Below are 21,267 nucleotides of genomic sequence, written 5' to 3' on the forward strand. Positions count from 1 at the left end.
TTCCCTATTTTTCCACTTGTGCAAAAATTTTTCATAAATATTCCTATTTATACAGACATTGCAAACACCTATCGTCAGGTGTTTTTGCAGGCATCCCATTCAAAGAATTCCAGTCCCAGCTCCTGACCTCACTCAGTTACATTCATAGCCTCGATACCAAAGCAAGCTTTGCCAGCGTGCCAAAAAGAGAGCAAGTGCCTGGAATGTAAACCCAGGATTTGTCTTAACACCCTTAGTTGTCAGGACAAAAGAAGTCACATGCATCATGGAGGAGTAAGGGATTCTCCCTTTATACAAACCAACTAGCAAACATGAAGGGTTTTACATCTTCTAACAGGAAAAATATAGACTCTAGAAACGTTTTCATGTAGATTCATCTTTAGCCTCTAGCAAAAGTGTCTAAGGATTTCTTTATATTTATTGGTACCATTATATGTACAGGAATGATCCCAAAGTAGGGCAAGGCCGAACTAGTTTTAGGTCTGTCTAGATAAGTATGCATTATTTTGAACTCTAGGAGACTATAAAGAATGAAATTTAAGTGACTAGTCTAACTAGCAGAAAAAAAAAAAGAAAAAATCTAATACAAAATCTAAGGCATAAGAACTGTTATATTTTAAAAGACAAGGAAATACTAAACGTGACTGGAAGGGGGATACGAAGAAGCGTAAAGATCTCATCAATTATGTTTTAGATCTACTTCGGAGATAAAGTACCAATGGCAATCACCCCGTATGAACGTCAGTGAGGTTTCAGACCATCATCTACTGGTTACAGAACAACCTCATTAACTAGCATTAAAAAAACCCATACATATATATGCATTTAGTCTCTGAGCAAACAGTACTTCAGCATAAAGAGACATCTTTTAGCATCTTTGCTTGATAAGCAACCGTAGCTTTAAAAACAAAACAGCATTTTTGGGACAAAAAGGTAAACAGGTAAATTTTGGTAAACAAGACTATTCTACGTGGTTTCTTGACTTCACTGAGCTGTGACAATCACAGCTTGGAAGTCTGGCAGAGAGAGTGACACAGTTTATTTTAATTCTTTTTCCTTTTCCAAGTACTTCAATTCCTTAAAATACAAGCTTTCTGTAAAGCCAAGCAAAATGAATGTTGCCCCATATATATATATATATAAAAAAAATATTTTCCTCTCATTGAAATTCAGATCCATTTGGAATTAGTAAAAACAAAGAGGAAAACTCTTTTTTTAGGTTTCTTCTGTAGTTCTTAAGAAAAATTCTTTGACTGCTGAGAGGCAGTTTGGCAACACAAGTCAGGGACCAGGCAGCATTTCAAAACACTGGGAAAACCCATGACTGTCTGAATTTCTCCATGTACAATGAAAACAATGTTACTTTCCCCAGATTTTAATGGTCATTCAGATTATGCATCACTCTGGGAAAGGTACATTTTTAGCATATACAGTGGTCCCTAAAATTTTATCTTGAGCTTGATTGGGATCTGCAAGTATAGTCCTAACAAGAACAACAATCCTGGAAATAAATCTTTTACCCGTAAACATATCAAGAATTAAATAAATTTTTCCCCCATTTCCTCATCAACACACTTTATAACCTTGCCTCAGAACTAACACTTCAAATAACAACAGGCCAGCTCAGTCATTTGGCATTTATTGTAAACATTTCTCTGAGGCACCATCTCTTTTTAATTGATGCACTCTTCAAAGTTAAAACAAATATTTCATAATGCCTAATAAAAATTCAGAGCAGCCTCTAACAATCATATTTCAAGCATTTACTAGCCTGGTCTGCATTTTGATCGAGGAGTAAATGCAGAGAGCTAAAACTTTTACTCCAACCTTTATTTTTTCTCCTCCTAACATAAACCTTTGAGGGGACACCTTTCTTCTCCGAGTTTCAGATCCCCACTTCAAAAAAGGAAACCCTAACAAATCCCTTCAAGCACCCTACATGAGGTTCTCCTGTTTTGAGGTCTATTTTACTTCTTTGTCTCTGTCACGCAGTCCCAGCTTGGGAATCTAGAACACAAAACCTCCTCTTTGAGACAGCAATAACTAATAAATACAATTTTTGAGAATCGTTATAGTATTTAAACAATTTTTCCACTCCACAAAGGCCGATCCAACTTTTGAAAACCAAATATATTTTCTTATGGAAATGGGTGAATTGAATATATATACATCAGTCTTCTGGACACTAAGTTTTTCAACGTGGTTGGTTCATTTGGCCTCAGTTTGGATTTCCAAAAAGACAAATCTTGTCCTTACCTCAGCCCTCTTACAGGGAGGGCTTTCAAAGGCCAAAGACAAGCCTGTGGCCCCATCGGGCTATGAAGAAGACATTTTGTGTTGCTACAAGTATGCTGCACAAGCTATCCATGCGTCTACGAAGAGACAGAAATAGGCTGTTCACTGTGCTTATGGTTGCTCCCTTCTGCTCTCTAAAAAAGTGGTCTAAGATGAAGTTTTGTAGTGATGCAGACATTACAGTAACCACATTTTCGCAGTCTTTCACGCCTGCCCCCAAAGTGCAACAGTTTGATTGGTCAAAGCAAAGTCTTTTGTTACAACCTTTCTCTTCAGAGCAAAGGAAGTGTTTTAAATTTCAAAATTCATTCCGCTGCAGCTTGAAAGAGTCTCATTCATTTTTGTTTTGTTTTCCAGGGGGGGAAATGTAAAGTAACAGTTTCTGATGCCCCGGCAGTTCAAATTGGAAGTGACAGAAGACCTATTAGCTTATACAGAGAGAGGAGAGCCATCTCTTCCCAATCCATCACCAAACACCTCAAAAGAAGGTGATAAGGTTCCTAAGAACGGATGCTGGTAACCCTTGGAATGAAGAAGGTGGAGACTGACAGTATCCACCCAACTGATAAATGGTGACAGAAATCTCCAGTAAAGCAGTGTAAAAGTACAAAGGAAGCACAACCTGCACAAGGAAAGCTATTGACTGATAGATCCCAGATGTGCTTTATGGTAACAGTTGCAGCCCTGTAAGGTATGTCCCTGGGGTCTTGCCTCCTCTTTCTGTCACATCTGGAATAAAAATGTGGCTTACTGGCACATTTTTAGCTCTACTGGCTAAGAATGAGATTTATTCCAGCCTTCCATTTTAATATAATTTTGATAAACAGAGATGTTCTGGAGGGAGGTGCTCCCGCACCCTTACATACACCTGCCTCTGCTCTCAAGCTTCTCGCCCAAGAACTGAAACATGCAAAATTGCCCATCCTTACTAAGGTCCTTAACACCTTATTTATAACGCATTATGCAGCCAGAATAATCCATTACATTTTTTTGTCTTGTGATCTTTCCGGTGACCTGCTCAGGACAGCATGCACAAAGACTGACAAGAGACTGCATGAGTACTATTTCTGACAGAAAGCTGAGTTCAACATTTATTCATCGTTAATTTGACTGTACAGTATTACCGAGATTACTGTAGCACACAATGTTCTTGTAAGGTTATGAACTGGTTTGCATCTTTCCACTGCTAGGATTTAATACTGTACTAAGTGTGATATATCTCATCCATTATTAATCCCGTCCAGTTCTGCAGCAAGTTTCTATAAAACCAATGTTGAAATACTACACTCTTAAGGCTCCTGCCAAATCTGAAAGATGTAATATTAACACGGTTATGTTCCAGATAGGTGCATTTAACCCACGCTAAACAATCTGCATGTTCTGCTTGCGTGTTCCTGGGGAATATTTATCCTATCACTAAAGCCTAGGAAATGGCACTTTAGTATAGTTTATGACAGCATTACAAATACTGCTCAACACAAAGTAAAGTTACAGATAAAATCTGAATAGGCCTATTATTGTTTTTAGAGAGAGCTAAATAAGCTATATAATTTTTCTGGACTACGGAAAGCTCTCATTCAAGAACAAGAAAGAAAACGCTGATCAAATCCTAGTATTTACCGGTAGTTAGGATCACTGGCCGTAGCTACTGGCATTCAGGATTCTGTGAAATACCTACCTTCAGTGCTGTGAAGTAAAGCAGTTAAAGCCTTACAGCATACGTCCATCCCTTGAAAGTTCTTACACATTCTTTTTTTTTTATAAAGCAAACATTCTTTTCAGGCGGAGTGTGTAATTTTCCACATTGTTTCCACTCAGAGACTTTCTCAAGAAATTCTCTACCAATAAATATTACTCCCTGCAACATATCTGCTATGTCTGTAGTACTGAAAGAAAAGAAAATATCCTTAAACAGAACACAGGGCAATGTTCTCCTTAAGATATGATTCTCTGTACCACTGCTGTAAACCTTCCTCTCTTCTCTGAGAGGTCAGTAGGTGTTTCAGCATCAGCTTCAGTCAGAACAGATATAACTCTGTGCCTGATTCAGGCCAGTATCCAAAGTAATCCCAAAAAATAATTTTTCACTCGGCACTCCTGGTTTTGCTCTCCTCAGCATGCAAAGTGGTGCATACATACACACACACACACACACACAGAGCCCTGCTTTGGTGGTCCTGGAGGAGAAACTGTATTGCTTAACTTCAACTTCAGCCCACCTAAGCATAAATTATTGTCAGAGAAGGCTGCACCTACAAAAAAATATGAAAAACATTACTTAAAAGAAAACCGAAAAAAGGTCAAGACGCAAATACTACTGTCCAGGTTTCCAACATTTTCCGCAGTTAGTAAGAAGTGGTATTTAAGGTATAGTACACTGTTAAATCAGTTATGCTCTTACAATTCTGGTGTTTTGTTCCACTTCCTCTACTTCGATTTGAGTAACACCAAGCTGACCTTATGGTGGCTTGTTCCAAATACTAATTGCCCAAATGCTAGTGGGATTCCCAAGAGTAAGGCAGCAGTAACAGAACAGAGCAGGTTAACATGTTGAACACGTATAACTCATCTTTGATACATTTATAGTAATTTGAAAGTCTGGCTATCATTAGCAATACATTGAACATACTAAAATGTGAAAATATCATACTACAGAATTTTCCATTTCTGACAGCAATTTAAACAGACAATTGTAAGAAACACTCAATTGTGTAATTAAGCTACCTGGATAAAAGACAAGTTCTTTCTCTTTTTTTATTTTCCTCCCTCCTCCCCCCTTCCTGCCAAGGACATTTTTGCAATCTTAGTGTAATACTCTAAAGATCCACTGCAGTTTTTTTGATTGTGCTTTGTATTTATGTGTAGCACAAAAAAGTACAGTGACATTACTGAATAAGTTACTTGACAGCAAAAAGATTTTTTTTTTTTTCCATTCAGTGGTTCCGTTTGGTCTCTTCTCATCCTTAATTTGACCCGAACTTTTGAAAAAGAAATGTACATATACATTCTGAAATACATCTATATCGCAGTCAATGGACGAACCGTACTTTACTAAACATACAGTAGGTAAGTGCAGCGCTACTGTATTGATGCTGTCCCACTCAGTAGCTTCCACTGTGACCTATAAACACCTGCACTGTCTCCTGGCAGCCTTAAATACTCAGCTGGGAAGTGGATATCTATTAAAGAAGGATTAATGTATAGATCTTCAACTCTACATCTAACTGAAATAAGAAGTGAAAATGAAGGAAAAACTAGACTATCCAACATGATAGAAGTAATAAAAGGGGAACATATTTCTCATCTGTTAACCTTGAATATCTGCTAGCTCAAGATTTTCACATTCTTCATGTATCTCTCTGCTGTTCATTCCTTAATAACCACTCGAAAATCAGCTGCACATTAAAGAAATGCAATATAAATTTGACTGGACTCACTACATCTGAGATATCCTCCAATACAGCATAAAGCTAATTTAGCTGTCACTTACTGTAAGTAAAATGACAAATATCTGTAATATCTGTCAAGATATGAAAGCTTTAAAAAGAGTTATGCAGCTGTCAACATTTTGATGACTTTAACAAGAGAAAAATAAACGAAGAAGAGAAAATAGACAGCATGTCTGTTGTGTATCCAGTTGCCAAAATCTTCTCTTACTTATATTAATAAAAACAAAATTACTTCATAAAAATAAGATAAACAACAAAGACTTCTGGAATAAACCGATACAGGTAAACATATTAGGACTGGTGAAACACAGCTGTAGAAAGTACTGCTAAAAAATGGAATGTAGGTCTCTTCACTAACTCACTAATTATCATACTGTAGTATCCCGCATTTATTTAATTTAGAATTACTGTTTAAGCACCAACAACATAGGAAGTCTTAGACAGCACAACTGAAGTATGACCAGTCAAATATTTGGCTTCCTATTTCTAAACAAGATTTATTCCCTACATATTTTAGTGATTTGGCAGTAACTTAAATCGTTTCGGCTCCTGAAGGAGGAGCTTGTTCCATTTCCAACCTTGCATACTTTTTGCAAAAAGGCACCTTAAGGATTGCCTATAAAGGCATTCTGACTGCGGCAATTTTTGTCCCCTTTCTTGCACATGTATTGCCAGTCTATTTTTATTTAGCTGTCAGTTTACAGGTGCTGACAAAAGCATATGCCTTCCTCCTTTCTCCCCTCAAGAAAAACAGAACGTTTCTTCAGAGTTTTAGCTTGACTTACCCCATTTTATACCTGGCTGTAGGAGTTTTGCATAAAACATCCTGCTCTAAAGGGAAATCTGAAATACAGACATCCTATCTGGGGTCTTGACCTGGGATACAGGACCTTAAGTTCTATGACTATACAAACAACGAGGATATGCCTGCCACTAAATATCTTACCATAGCAAAAAGCAAAATAGCGGTAAGTTTCCTCTCCTTTGCAATGAAAAGAATAATAGAAGTTTTGAGAAATCTGATTACAGCAAATATGAACACTAGAAGAAAAGTTTTCTTCACTTTCATATACGGAACTCCAGTTATACAACCAAGAGTTAAATCTGTTTTGGGGAACAGGAACGCAAATCCAATCTCTCAGTAATAATTTTAATAGTGATGGAATCTGACACAAGCAGTCAAAAAGGATTATCTTAAAGCTGCTAAAATCAGAAATCTGTATGTTTGAAAGCAGTATTTTGATTTTGCCCCCGATTTCAGCCCCATAGTACCAAGCAGACTTCTGTAAAGCAAGATTTTATGGGCGATGGAAAAGAAGAGGCTAGCCCGCTTCTCATCGAATCTCAAGGTGAACAACCAGAATAAGACATAGTTTTTCCAAGGTATTAAATCAAAAAATGAGCTCCTGCAAGAAACAACACAGGAGATAATATAAAGGATCCTAGAAAGAAGCAAGAGGAGCATGTTATACCTTGCGATTAATACCACCATATTTGTAAAACAGACTTCCTGCAATTGCAGGACTTGGTAGTTAATGTTTGTCGATAGAATGCACCAACTTTTCTAAATAGTACTTTCAGTGGCTGAAGAATAAGACCGAGTTTATACAAAAGCCTCACTACTACACCAGCAAAAACATATGTTTTTGAAGTGTTATAGATACATGAATGCAAACATCTATACTTACACTCTTATTTCATTTGAGGGCAATGTAGACTGATCTAGCTTGAATTGATTTTCTAATCAACTTGTAATAAACCAAAATAAACTTCCCCTCCACCAAGATTATCTATTTGTGATTTTGCAACAGCTACTTAAGGAGCTTTCTAACTACCAAAACAAAACCTGTGAAGCACTTACTTTCTTTTCCTCACAAAAAGAGTGCTATAATTAATACTTCGTGCTTTTAAAAAGAGAGAGAGAGAGAGTGTGTGTGTGTGTGTGTAAGAATTGTCAGTGCCATTTTAGACACCTGATGTTTTGGTTAACACCTTTTAAAGATTCTTACTATTTGTAAGAAAGAAATACAAGCATATAATATTTTGGACTTTTAAGCATGCATCTGCTTTACTCGGTTCCTTCTCGGCTTTCAGTTTGAGATTTCCCAGATTTCCTTACACCACCATCTGATCGTGAAAAATTTATGAGCCACCTCGAAACAGGAGACAAATTTCCAGGTGTGATCCAACCAGATCTCACACTAAGCATGATCAGGTTTGCTAGAGACTTCAGTGAGGGACCTAAGCAATAAACAAATAAAGGAACCAAGAAACCATGTAGGTTGCTTTATACTGTCATTAATACAAAAAAATTGAATCAATATCTCAACATGGCCTGAAAAAGAACATCGGAGTGGCTCTAAGAAACAGCAGTCATCTGTGATCCTTAAAGATTTTATGAAGCTCTAAGTTAAAAAGAATATTGACATGACAACAGAATTATTTGTGCCATGGTGATGAGGTATACATGACTATGCAGATAAGATTCTACCCTCCTATTAATAAGCCGGATGCATTTCATCCCTAACATGTTACAACCAACACGTGTGAGAGGGTTTTTAGATGAAAAGACATACGTTGTCATTAGTTTACGTGGTTTTGTCCAGAGAGAGATTCCCACGAGACACGGTTTTGTGGCTACTCTGCTTGACTACGTTTATCCATTCTGAAGACTAATGATCGGATCACATCACTTGGCTCAAAAAGAAAGAAACAAAGCATAATTGAAATGAAATGTAGAAACAACAGGGTAAAACTCTAATTTAGCTACTTAAAATAGTAACTTCATGATTTACAAACAGATTTGCACATCTGTTTTTCTCAACAATGATGTTTCCCGTTTCACTTGCATGGATGTGTCAATACAAATAGTGAACAGATTAAGTCCTTTTAAACTAAGAATAAAACGACTAAAAAAAGACAATTTGGGCTTGGATTTTTTGGTAGTGTCCCTCTTGTGAAAAGTACAAGTTACTTTCCTTCTATTATCAGTAATTTATATTATGTATATTTTTTTTTGAGTTATAAATTTGATAGAGATTTTAAATCATATAAATAGCTGAATTATTGTATACAACTATACCCAGAGTATAGACTAATTTGACTTTCTTAACCCAGCATATACGTGATGAGACACTGCAATTCACTTAGCAGATGACATTGGTAGAACAGCATCAGAACCGGTAACAAAAAAAAAAAAATACCTCCACCAGCATTAGATGTAGATTTATCTTTCTTATTTATACCTGTCCAAGCTCAGCAAAAAGAAACATGTCTTAGATATCAGAAAATGAAGCCTTCAAACATTGCTACTCCACATTATCACACTCATCTGATTTTTAAAAACAGGAACAGCTGCATTTACTGATAAGAAAGCAGGAAGATGTTGTATGTTTTTGCACAGATGTTTGCAAAATCCTTCTTTGTTAAGCATATGTCTAAGAAATAAGCCACCTTTAATCTTCTCTAACGGTTAAGTCAAATGAAATAAATGACATGACATAGTATCTTTAAAACATACACAAATAAAAGAAATCAGCGTTCATGTTTTCGTACAGAAAGGAAGTTATTTCAACTTTGTAACTTCAGTTATCATAAATACTAAGAACTGATTAAAGATCAATGAGACCAAATGTCAAGCAAATATTTATTAATACTACTTGAAAAGTATACTTACCCTCACAGCCTGTACTTCAAAGGAGAAGTATGGGAGAGTCCTTGTAAATGAAAGGTATTCCAAACAACTGAATTATGGATAAACAAAATATTAACAGCAACTTCCCATTGCAGTAAAGGCATGTACGATCATTTCAAGGTTTCACTATTCATTATATAATTCAGCTAGGCAATCATGACATTTGGGAATTTCATTTTAAGAAATGAACTTCTAAAAGAAACTCTGTTTTTATACTTTACTCCAGGTATATACTTCATACATGCACGGTCCATGTAAAGTGGCATACATATATCCTCACTACACGTATCTATGGGCAGAGTCCAGAGATAAGATATACAACTGGGGTTTAGTAAACTTGCGGTCTATTCCTTCTTAGGACCTGAATCAGAGTATCTTAAGTGAGGATGTGGGTAGATTTCTATAAAGGCAAGTACTGGCTATTACAAGCACTGCATCATAAACTCCTAAACTATGCCTGAATAATCCCAGACTACCAGGCTCAATAATGTAATCAGAATTGAAATCTTTCACACCACAAAAAAAAAAAAGAAAATCTTTACAGATTGCTTAAACATTTAGGTAAAACCAGTCAGTCCCAGAGAAGCTGGATACCCACCCAGGGCAAAAATTACTTGCATTCACATGACTGGTTCAGACAGGGCTGGGCCAATCTTCTCGAACCTGGAAGTCACATCTTGTAGCGTTTTTGAATGGGCAAAACCCGCAAGAAAAGTAACGCCTGTCTTCCAAAGATGAGAGGCAGAAGAATTCAGGAGATGCAGGACCCCAGGTGTCCCACCATGGAGCAAAGCTGAGAAGGAAACAGGGCTGTCACCTCAGCAGTACCAGAGCCTCATACAGAGGAAGAGTCAGGTTATGCCTTACTCAGCGCTTACAGCCTGGGAAGTGGACCACTTACACTAAAATAAGTCCTGAATCCCAACCAGAAGCCATCACGTGGTGTTTAGTATGGTGGTTTATTAAGCAGCACATCAAAGTAGAAAACGGCTTCCTAAGGAGCAAAGAACTAGGCTGGCACAGACAAATAGGAAGCATTACAAAATCACAAGTACCCCACTGAAGAAGAATTACCACACCCATTCAGTAACAGCCAGTACTTAGGTTCCCTGAAGTCATCTCAGTTACAAGGATTTTGTAGTTAACTAATGCCTTGAATAATACATTGTATAGAAGGGAAAAGCAGAAAGCACATGGAAAGCTATGCAAAATATTAACAACAAAAGACGAATTTCAGATTTCTTTTCCAGAAGTTTATGCAACTTCACATTTTCATTCAGGAAAATTATCTTTTTTAACAATGCCTTATTTTAAGAACCTTGAGATGTTCAAAGTTATTTTTCAGAACAGATCAATTCTTGCTACAGAGCTGATGCTTCAAAATTCTGCATGTTAAAATGCAAACTCATCATTTTACAAGCAACTCATTAAAAATGAAATTGTTTTATCATTATATGAACTCATATAAAATTGACATGGATTTTATTTCTCACTAAGACTACTCAAGTTTGTTCATGTTCTACTTCTTTCCTTGAATAAGAGGAGATGACCCCTTCAAGCAAGACCTGAACATACAGCATCAGTTAAAAGCAGGTGGATTGTTCCTACTGACATGGGAGAAAGATCCCAGTTGGGGTAATAGTAAATGATACCACTCAACCACCTAAAAAACATGGCTTTCTGTTCTCAGGACAGGTATATCAGTAGCGGGGCAGCCCAACGTGTACCATATATGTCTGTCACGTACTTCTGAAGTGTCAACTACACAAACCAGAATGTGAACTGGTCTTTCTGCTTAGACTCAAAACGTGGTCAGCCTACAGTAATGGCTTAGGATCAAGAAAACTTTCCAACTGTTCATTAAACAATTAGGCTAAGACTCAACTCATGCAACTAAAATCATAAAACATAAAGAGCCTTTAACTACTACAATTCCACAGATATATGTATTAGAGGAGACAGCCTAGAGGTGAAAAGGCTCTGTAACCTATCATTTTTGTGCTCTTAATAAATTCTGTGACTGCCATAGACTTTCAGTGGCAAAATGAAATCCGTGTTTTAGAACATTAAGTCAACATTTAGTACTGCCAATGTCTATTTTAAAATAACCTAAATATTTTACACCTTTAAGAAAATGAAAATGCCATTACCGCAACAGCAAACAAAAGCAATTTTCTGGAAGAAAACCAGAGGGTTAGTTTTTTTTGAAGGTTTCTGTTCTTTAATGATTCTCATTCCCAAAGGCAAACCTAGAAAAGTATAGCTAAATACTCAGCACAACAAAGAGAAGCCAAACTGTCGAAGCATTGCCAGAAAGAAATATAAAAACCTCCAATGAAATAATCAGCTAGAATTTGCACCACAGTTCTGCCTAGTCTCATTTTCTATTTGCTCTCTTCCCACTCTGTGTCACAGACCACAGTGTTGTCTTGGTTTACAGTGTGGGCAATAGGAGGCAAGAACAGATATCCTCAAATAGAAAAGGCCAAAATAGTACTGCTGTCTCCTAATCTACCTGAATATACCTTTAACTGAAAAGTTCATAGAGGCACAATTTAGAGCCAGCAACAGACAAGGTCATCTCAAATGAAGGATTTCCAGAAAGTCTATATGGAGCAAAGAGGCAAGTCGAAGCATACCGCTATCTTTTGGTGCTTTAATTTTATAACAATGGGTTGTATTCAGCAAAGAATCTGGCCAAAAAGAATTTCACTTGGACCAGGCATTTCATGGTTTAACTAAAGTAATTCATGCTGTCTGCATGTTAAAACTGCTCACAGATTTTGCAGAGTCAACAATGCATCAATAGCGAATGATTCTATTAATTACCTTCTAGATTAATGTGTGGCTTTTTTAGCTGTGTTATTAGATGAAATAAACCCAAGAATTGATGCCACAGTACAGTGCAACTCTGTTCGGCTTTCCCCATGAAGCTTATTTGACAAGTTACTATGCTGTTGCAAATGGGAAGAGTTAAATGCTAACCACCTATCCCAAGACAAGCAATGGTCTTTTGCAGGCCATACTGGAACAAACTTGCTAATTTCACGCACCGAGATCTCTCAATTTGGCAAGGATTTAAACAAGAATTGTTTTCTTTGAGACTTTTAATCTGAAATAATACAGCTCAATATCAACATGCTAAATAATCTTGTTCCTTCCTGCCCCTCCCTCTCCATCTCTATTCCGTTTAATGCAAATACCCTTGGGAGTAAGAAACAGTCAATCCTATTTGTTTTGCTTAAGACCAGAAAGTGATGCAAAAATACAGTAGAATTTCTTCCAAAGCTTTGGAAAGTTTTACTGTAGCATTTGCACAGTCATTCAGCGTGACAATATTGTTCAGCGCAACTGGGAACAGAAATGTAAGAGTCCGTTTGATGTTAGTCATGAGATTAAATGCATATTTTATCATTGAAACATATTTAAACAAATCCACAATGTATTTCAGTAAACACATCATCAAACTATATTATCACAGTACCCTACCTGGAGGCAGGATAAGGAGACTGGAGGAAGGCAGGTTTCTCCACTGCAGCGACTTGACTTCACTAAATGTACCACAGCAAAAATAGTGTCATTAACTTCCAGTAAAAGGGTTGGTTGTACAGTAACTATTTGTGATCGTTTCTTCTCTAAAAAGTTTATTGCAAATAAATTGGGAAAAAAGTTTGAGAGGAAAGAACAGAATTCTAATGTTAAAAAAAATTAAAACAAATTAATAACCCCAAGATCCAGAATAATCTTCATCTGATAGCCAGAAGAAACACAGGCTGCAGGTTTTGGTACAAAAACCACTTCCAATTTTTAAAAATGAACACTAAAGCTAGGTTTTCCAGCATAATAATACAATCTTTTTCCTTCTCCTGAATCATTGTCACAGTTTTTCCACTGCAAGATACCAGGAAGTTATACAATAGCACTATTTTATCAAAAGAATATTTTCCTAATTCTAGAAGCAGGTACTCTTAGTTAATGAAACAGTGTTTGACGTTAAGTGATCCTAAGTGCAAAAAAGTAATGATATTTTATTTTTAAAATGTTGTGCTGCTTAATGCTGCTATCAAGTGAGTCCTAGCAAGACTTTTTTATCTGCAATACTTAAATTAGCGACCATAATATAAAGGAGAGAGAAATCAAGAACCATGCTGAGACTGCTAACCATAGCAGTACTTCACTACTATAGTCTCTACTTTCAAGCTGTCCTTAAAAAAATTATCAATATTTAAATTGATTTTTGAATGAAAAAAAAAATTATTCTGTTATCCTTCAGTAATCTTTGAAGGTTAAAGCCAAGTTTTAAAGACATCTGTGTACTGTTATGTTGGACTGTCTTCAGACTGCAATTTGACTGAGGAAGGCTTCCAAATGACAAAACTGACACTGCACTAATGCTGTCATCTCCAAGGGTTTAGCTCAGGCACCAAAGTGATGTCAAGGACAGATCAACATTTGAGATAATGCACAAAATGATTCAGAGTATATAAACAGGTATAACTGGCTGATTTACAATTCAGTCCAACATTGTGTAAAGGATGGCATTTATTTGACCACTTCTATTAATTCTACTTTGCAATGTTAGTAATTCATTCAAAAGCATACTGAAAAATTTCTTCCAATGATATCATCCCATAAAGGAAGGAGCCAGTATGATGCTTAGAGACATCACCCCAACGCAACTGCACCTGAGGCAATAAGAAACTCAGGTGATTCTAATCTACACCACAGCATATTATCAGGGACTCTCTCAAAAAAGGCATTGCTAAATGTCGGTAATCCCTAATTTAGAACTCTGATAACTCCGGGTTTGGGGGGCTGGTTTCGTTTGTTTACTTATTTCTGGGAGGAATAATTCCTGTATTCAAAGATATATATACACCTGCTAGGCAAAAATATGTACATATTATGAACAAGTTAATACCTGCACCAGTGAAAAGAGGAAGAAAAAGAGAAATACAAGAGGAGCTCATCAGACTACCTGTTACAATATCCTTTTCGTCATGTGCAATCACTTAAAAGATTCGTGCATAGTCAGCTGTAATGGGCTTCTTCCCACCCCCAATCTACTTACTGAGCTTCTTGGTGGAAAGCAACACAGGAATGCAAGACAACATTAGAAAAGATGCTTTTCATGAACAGAGCATTTTACTTACAGTGAATTAGGCATCCATTTTAAGATCAATGCGTATTTCAATATACAATATGAAATGCTAGCTATAATGCAACCGTTTTATGCTCATTAAAATTTTTTCATCCATTTTGTTTCTTTTACTAATAATTTCTCATGCTAGAATTCAAGCCTTTAAACACCAGAGAATAAAGATGTTTTCCAAACATATCATAACATGATCATACGAAACAACATTTCTTGTATTCCATTTTAATACACTATTCCCTTCATCCATCCTGTACTACAGATGTGTTACATAGATGGATACACAAATGAAACTTGTATTGAGGGTTTCTGAGTGACACGGAAAAAACATAAACAAACAAGATTCAGCTATCCAAAGGCTAGCTCTATCACGAAGCCCAAAAACTCTGGGGAGAAAAAAAGCCAAAATAAGTAACATATCGCTGTATATCTACCCCACCAACAGACCAAGAAATCTTCCAGCACTGAGGCTGCAGCTTGCGGGCACGCTGTCTTCAGTGATGACACCAGTTTAAGACGTTACCGTCTTTCCACCTCCCTCCCAACATTTTTTTCAGGCTTGCTTGCACAGCACATTGCCTGTCAGATATGCTAGGACAGCTGAGGAGGTGACACAGAAGTGGAAACAAGTAGTCAGTGATGATAGAAGAAATATTTTCAATGAATACTGCTGCCAAGAAAATGATATATAAAACATCACCTCCCAAGTTTGTATCTCTGAGTTTTATAGAATCCAGGCTTAAGCATCTCCCTCGGAGGCAACGGGACATGCAGTCAATCCAGCTTCCGTAGATGAAGCTCCATCTTTATATCAAACTTAAATTTTAACAGAAACAGCTAGTTTATTTAACTGCTAAATCTAAAGGAAATATTTAAACGTTAATAGGAAAACGGTTCTGTTAATAGGAAAACGGTAGGAAAACAACAGAGACTTTCACAATGGTAAAGCTAACCTCTTGCATAAAGCTGAGAGCCACTTTTTTTTTCCCCGTAGTACGTAGATGTAAATCATTGCATTTGGCAAAAGGGGGAAAAAAAACCCCAAACAAAAACCCACCACTTTCCAGGTGAAGGATGTCCTTGTGTCCACTTACAGCAGCTGACAACTACTTGTTGGCACATCGCTACAGTTATATAGTCACCACAGATGCACAGTCCCAAGAACATTAAATTGAGCACATAGGCCATTTTCCAGCAGCCTGTATTCCAAAAAAGAGTACATTTCTAGATTTTTATTTTTTTTTAACCAAAGTGTTCCATGACTAATTAAAATTATATATCATTGGTTTCACATAGGTATTCTCCCCTTTTAGATCTGCTGTGGACTCATGATGTAACATCAACAAACAGACCAATGAAGAGCTTCACAGAAGACAATTAAAATTCATTTGAGATAGTCATGTATTCATTTCAACTTCAAGAGGGCAGAATATGCAATAAGAACATTTTCCATTAGAATCTGACACTAGCATCAAGAAGAAGGAACCACATGAGTGGAAACTCAAATATATAATCACGAACATGAAGTAAAAGCAATGATTAAAACATGTTGAAGAGGAAAGAGCAATAAAAGCACTACTGTCTTCAATGATACGACAACTAGAAACAAAATGTTTCCATCAGAAGCACGTGTGATGAAAACTCTGGCATTTTACTCAGGAAACAACCTCACTCCTGATTATGGAGATAAATTCATAATATTAGGCTATAAAATAATCTGGAGGAGGAGAAACACTAAAGTACATGAAGACCTAATAACAAAGTTATCAGCTACACAGCAGAAGAACAAGGCAGAATGAAGATGTAAAACAAAAGGTACAGTAGGTCACTACATTTTAACAGGCACTGATGGAAACAACTGTTTCTACATTCTCTTCATTTATTACAAATCAGGGGAATTTCTTCTGTATAACATCATCATCATCCTTTCAGCTTACATGAAATTAAAAGCTGTCAACAGGCAGATGAACCAACTGAAATTTCTGAAAGGTAGCTTCTACCAGAAAAACGTTGAGGTAATAAAAGCTGCTTCTGATGAAAGGTAACTTGACTGCCCCACCATCAGTCCCCCTCTGCCTTTTCACTCTGCCTACTCATTACACAGGCTAACAACTCTTACAATTTCTCTTCTCAACATCATGCCTTTGTACGCACTGAGGTGCAAGAAACATTTCAAGACGCACACCTCCAGCGCAGAATCCCTCTGACTCAGTCCTCTGACGTACAATTTAAATGCTCCAAGCAAAGAGACGTGAAATAAGCACAAAGTAGCAGTCAGCTGAACACAGCCACGCAGGAAGGCAACGGTAGTGACCTACCTAGGAAAGCCAAGTGCTTTGCATGTTACACCAGGAGGTGCTGGTTCGTTATGATCCCAGTAAGAAAGGCACTCAGACTCTGTAAAGTATCTCTCGATATGCTATTTATGGGAGGCTAACACTATACAGAAAAATAGGATCATATAGATAATCTTACATGCCTTCAGATGCTGGGAACCCCGAGCTGTGGGGTATGGCCATGGGTCTCCAAGCAGGGCGCAGCCCACCACGCAGATCCCGTCCCTGGAAAGTTACCCCATTTTGTTCATTTCAGCTCTTACAGGATTTTCTTCAATGAAAACAATTCTATTTATCACTCCTACTGTCAAATAAAAGGGATGTTCACATGAGAGCTTGCTGCTGCAGCTTTAGATAAAGGCAAGGCCACGCAGGTGGCGTAATCGCCGGTGCCGAGTGGGAGCTGCCCGCAGGCTCCGCTCCCTCCGTCAGCGGCTGAGCTTGTCCTGCGGCCAGGGCACACGTGCAGCACAGCACGGGCCTGGCCCTACTCAGGTTAACTGTTAACACGGATCACTAACTTCTCAACCTACAACAGTCTTCTGGTTAAGATAACCTCATTTGGTCAGTTGGGCTACATTGCTGGTAAGCCACCTTTCATCTTCAGGCTATCTGCTAGCGAGGAAGAGTCATCGCCGTGTCTCCTTGTGACTGTGCTACCATGATGAAGTTACCACCGTGACTCACATCTGCACTTCAAGTACCACAAGGTTCAGATGCACCAGAAGTCTGCAATCTTGTCACATAAATTAACACAATCTCCTCTCTTTTTATTCCAACGTTGAATAAAATTGCCAAAAAGAAAAAAAAAAAATCCAGCGATGTCGGTTTACTCTGGTCCTATCTGACACATGAGTAAAAAAATCTCCTATTCACCCTGCTGTTCGAGCACATTTTATCAATACTGAATCTCATCAGCAAAATTGCTCTGTTTTACAGGAGCCTACAACCTGTCCTTAGAAAAAGTCTTCAGCTGCCTCTAAGGGCAGGGAGACTCACCTACAGTTTAAGGCCAGCAAGAGTTCCCCTACTCAAAATCTAAGTGTTTCAGTTTCAGTTCTCAAAATAATTTTCTCAGAAGAAACTTTTGCTTGTTTGTTTGTGCTTAAACTGTTTTACAACATTCTAGGAACCTTCTAGGAAACATCAAAAGTGCAAGCACACCAAGACACTCAAACTATGCAAAAAGGCTAAATAAAATTTTCAGCTCAAACAAAAGAAAAAGCCTGATGGAAATGGCCAAATTATACACTAGACTGGATGAAACACTTCACCTCACACACCGTATACTCAGTTCGTGAACAAGTAGTTTTTAACATAAGAAGAGACAGCTGTGCATTCTTTCTGCATTTGGAATGGCAAAGCTTTTACCTGAATTAAATATTAATAATTTTCATGATATAAATTTTCTGATACAGGTTTTTCATCTTTTTCTGTTCCTGCTGTGCTTTGTTGGGAAATAGTTTCTTTTTCCACGGTGGCAATAAAAATAAACAAACTGTTTATTATGATAGCATAATCATAAGGCTTTTAAGAGCACCTTAACTGCGGTTAAAGCTTCTATAAGTGAAATCACATCTCCAGTAAGCACAACTGAGATTAGACAGCATAAATTCTAAATACAGTATTTATGGCAAAAACAACAAAAATCCAACAGCAGTAGAGAGAAAACGCAAGTCATACTTGCAAATCTTTTTTTTTTCCCTGTATATAAACATGTAAGCTAAATGAACAGGATGGATAGTTCTCTCTTTCTGGAATACTGATAAAATTTTCATCACGCTGAAGAGTTTCAGGGCAAGCAAAATTACTTTTGCGTACTATAATTTGTCTAGTACACTAGAAACCAGAATGCCATTTCTGAAATTCCACTCTTTCAGTCTCCTCACACACGTGCTTTTTTCAAACAATTTTTTTCTCTCTCCCCTTTCTTTTCTTCCCTGCCTTCCTATAAAAAAAAAAAAAAAAAAAAAGAGGAATCCATTTGTTACTACAGTTATGTTTGAACAATTCACCCTCTACCAACACAGTATTTAACCTAGAAGAATCCAGAGCCTAGAAATTTTTCTGGCCATCCTATACCCTTCTCTAAGTTTTAATTATTACAGAAGCAACCACAGAACATCGACAAGAAAACCAGATCCTTTTCAGTCACATGATGTCTCTGAAGGTCCTTTATATACAGAGACTTTTTAAAATGATCTCCAGTATCATAAAGTGGGGAAGCAACTGTTATCTCGACAGAGGCAAAAGGGGGGAACAGAACTGGGTTACAGGCGTGTAAGTACGCACGCACACAAAGCAGTCATTAATTAAGATATGCCTGACTGATAGCAATGCAGTCGCTCTTCTCTGTGTGGTTTCTCAGGACTAGCATGTGCTTTTGGAAACTGGGTAGCCTTCTCCATGGCTCTGCCCCGTTGGTGTTGATTATGTATGATTAATGGTTTAAAGGAATAAAAAGAGAAAGGTCAACTTCTGAGTTCAAAACAGAGCAGCTACACGGGGAGTAATTAAGATACTTGTGTAAGCATGATTAATAAGCACAAACTGGCACACTGTGCTGTAAACAAGATGCAACCAGATGGTTAGGATGAAAAGGATTTTTCCTAAAAAGCAATTTTTCAATGCCTTGAAAGTTGGCTTATTTTCCCCTCTCTAAGCCTTACACAACTCATTATCTACACATCCTAAAAGGAAGAAAGAAATAGTAACCCCTTCAACATTCCCCCCTTCCCGGCTTTTTTCATACAGATAACTACAGTTTGCATGTAAATGGATTCAACTCATCTTTGTTTAACGTTGCCTTTTATGTCGAGTTTCATGAATTGCTAAGCCTGACAAGGTTCACTGGGAGTCTTTTAACTCCCACCCACAAGTTCTCCCTGGCTGTCATGTGACTGGCAGTATAGAGGGATCAGCAATGGCATTTATGGGGAAAGCGGGAAGACAGGTGTCAGAACGGTCCAGCAGGCAAACCGAACGAACACTAATCAGCTCTGGTGTTCTTTTACAATCCATATCTAATTCACAAGTTTCATTCTTTCTGAAAAACAATTACTAGGTTTTGAAGTTCATTGTGCATTTACTCAACTGTCTCTTCACATTAACGTAAGTGGGAACAAGAAAAAAAGAGTCAGCAGGGAAGGGACATCAAAAGATCTTAGAGCGGATGAAGGCTTTATTTTAAAGTAATATAATTACAGATGAGCATAATGTTTTACAATAAATTTAAATGTTGAGTTACATCCTTATGTGCTAGGAAAATATTGGTTGTCTCTCGAGCTGAAACTCTGGTACATACAAATGACTTTGCTGAAAGAAGAAAAATAAACAAAAAAATCTCATTGCAACATCAAAGGAATGGATATTAAGGCAGCAGTGGGAACAACAGAATCGGTACTGCGTGTGAAATATCTACAATCATAGGGCTCGTACCTGAGAAGTAATCCTAAAAAAATTACAAAAGGGGTATTTTGCGCATTTCAAATTTCTCTCAGTTCAACATATTTATTCTCCAAAGGTAAATTTCACCTCATCTACATTTACTTTCTTACCAAAAAAAAAACCACCCCCCCCAAAAAAACCAAAAAACAAACACTGACAACAACCCACAACTCTACATTCCCTATTGACAAATCCTCTTAAAGATGAGTATATAATCTGGTAAAGCCTCAGCTAATCTTTACTGGTTGTAGCATTACTGACTCCAATATTGGGAAATTTGCTTTTGTGTTATATAGTGTTCAGAGACATCTTAAACTCCAACATATTTTCTGATGAAGTACGGATTTCTTAGGCACTTCGTTTTCACCCTCACAAGAAGCCACAGGCACACAGCATCTGTTTTGCAAATAATCCTTTGCCTCCATGTAAATGAACATCCCTTCAAGGACTTCCATACAGAGAGTAAATACTTGGTAAGTGAAATGAAAAAGGCCCTGTGCCAGGACCTCACTGTACAACCATTCTGTTGTCCAGCAGCAGTGCTCGACGTTTCTGCAACTTAAATCTAGAAATCTTTTCTCTATGAGGAAGTCACTTATTCAAATACATGTTTCTATTAGAAACTCTATACAATACTCAAGTGTTAAAGGATTTAGAAGTTTTCTTAATACCTGAATTGTGATTCTAGCAAAAGGATGGGCACCTATCTAGAGGTAGAAGAGCATCTGAACTTCCTATCATAGAATCATTAAGGTTGGACAAGACTTCTAAGATCATCGAGTCCAACCATCAACCCAACACCACCATGTCCACTAAACCATGTCCCTAAGCACCTCATCTATACGTCTTCTAAATACCTCCAGGGATGGGGACTCAACCACTTCCCTGGGC

Source organism: Pygoscelis adeliae, unplaced genomic scaffold (assembly GCF_000699105.1).
Source record: "Pygoscelis adeliae isolate BGI_AS28 unplaced genomic scaffold, ASM69910v1 Scaffold16, whole genome shotgun sequence".
In the NCBI taxonomy this organism is placed as follows: Eukaryota; Metazoa; Chordata; class Aves; order Sphenisciformes; family Spheniscidae; genus Pygoscelis; species Pygoscelis adeliae.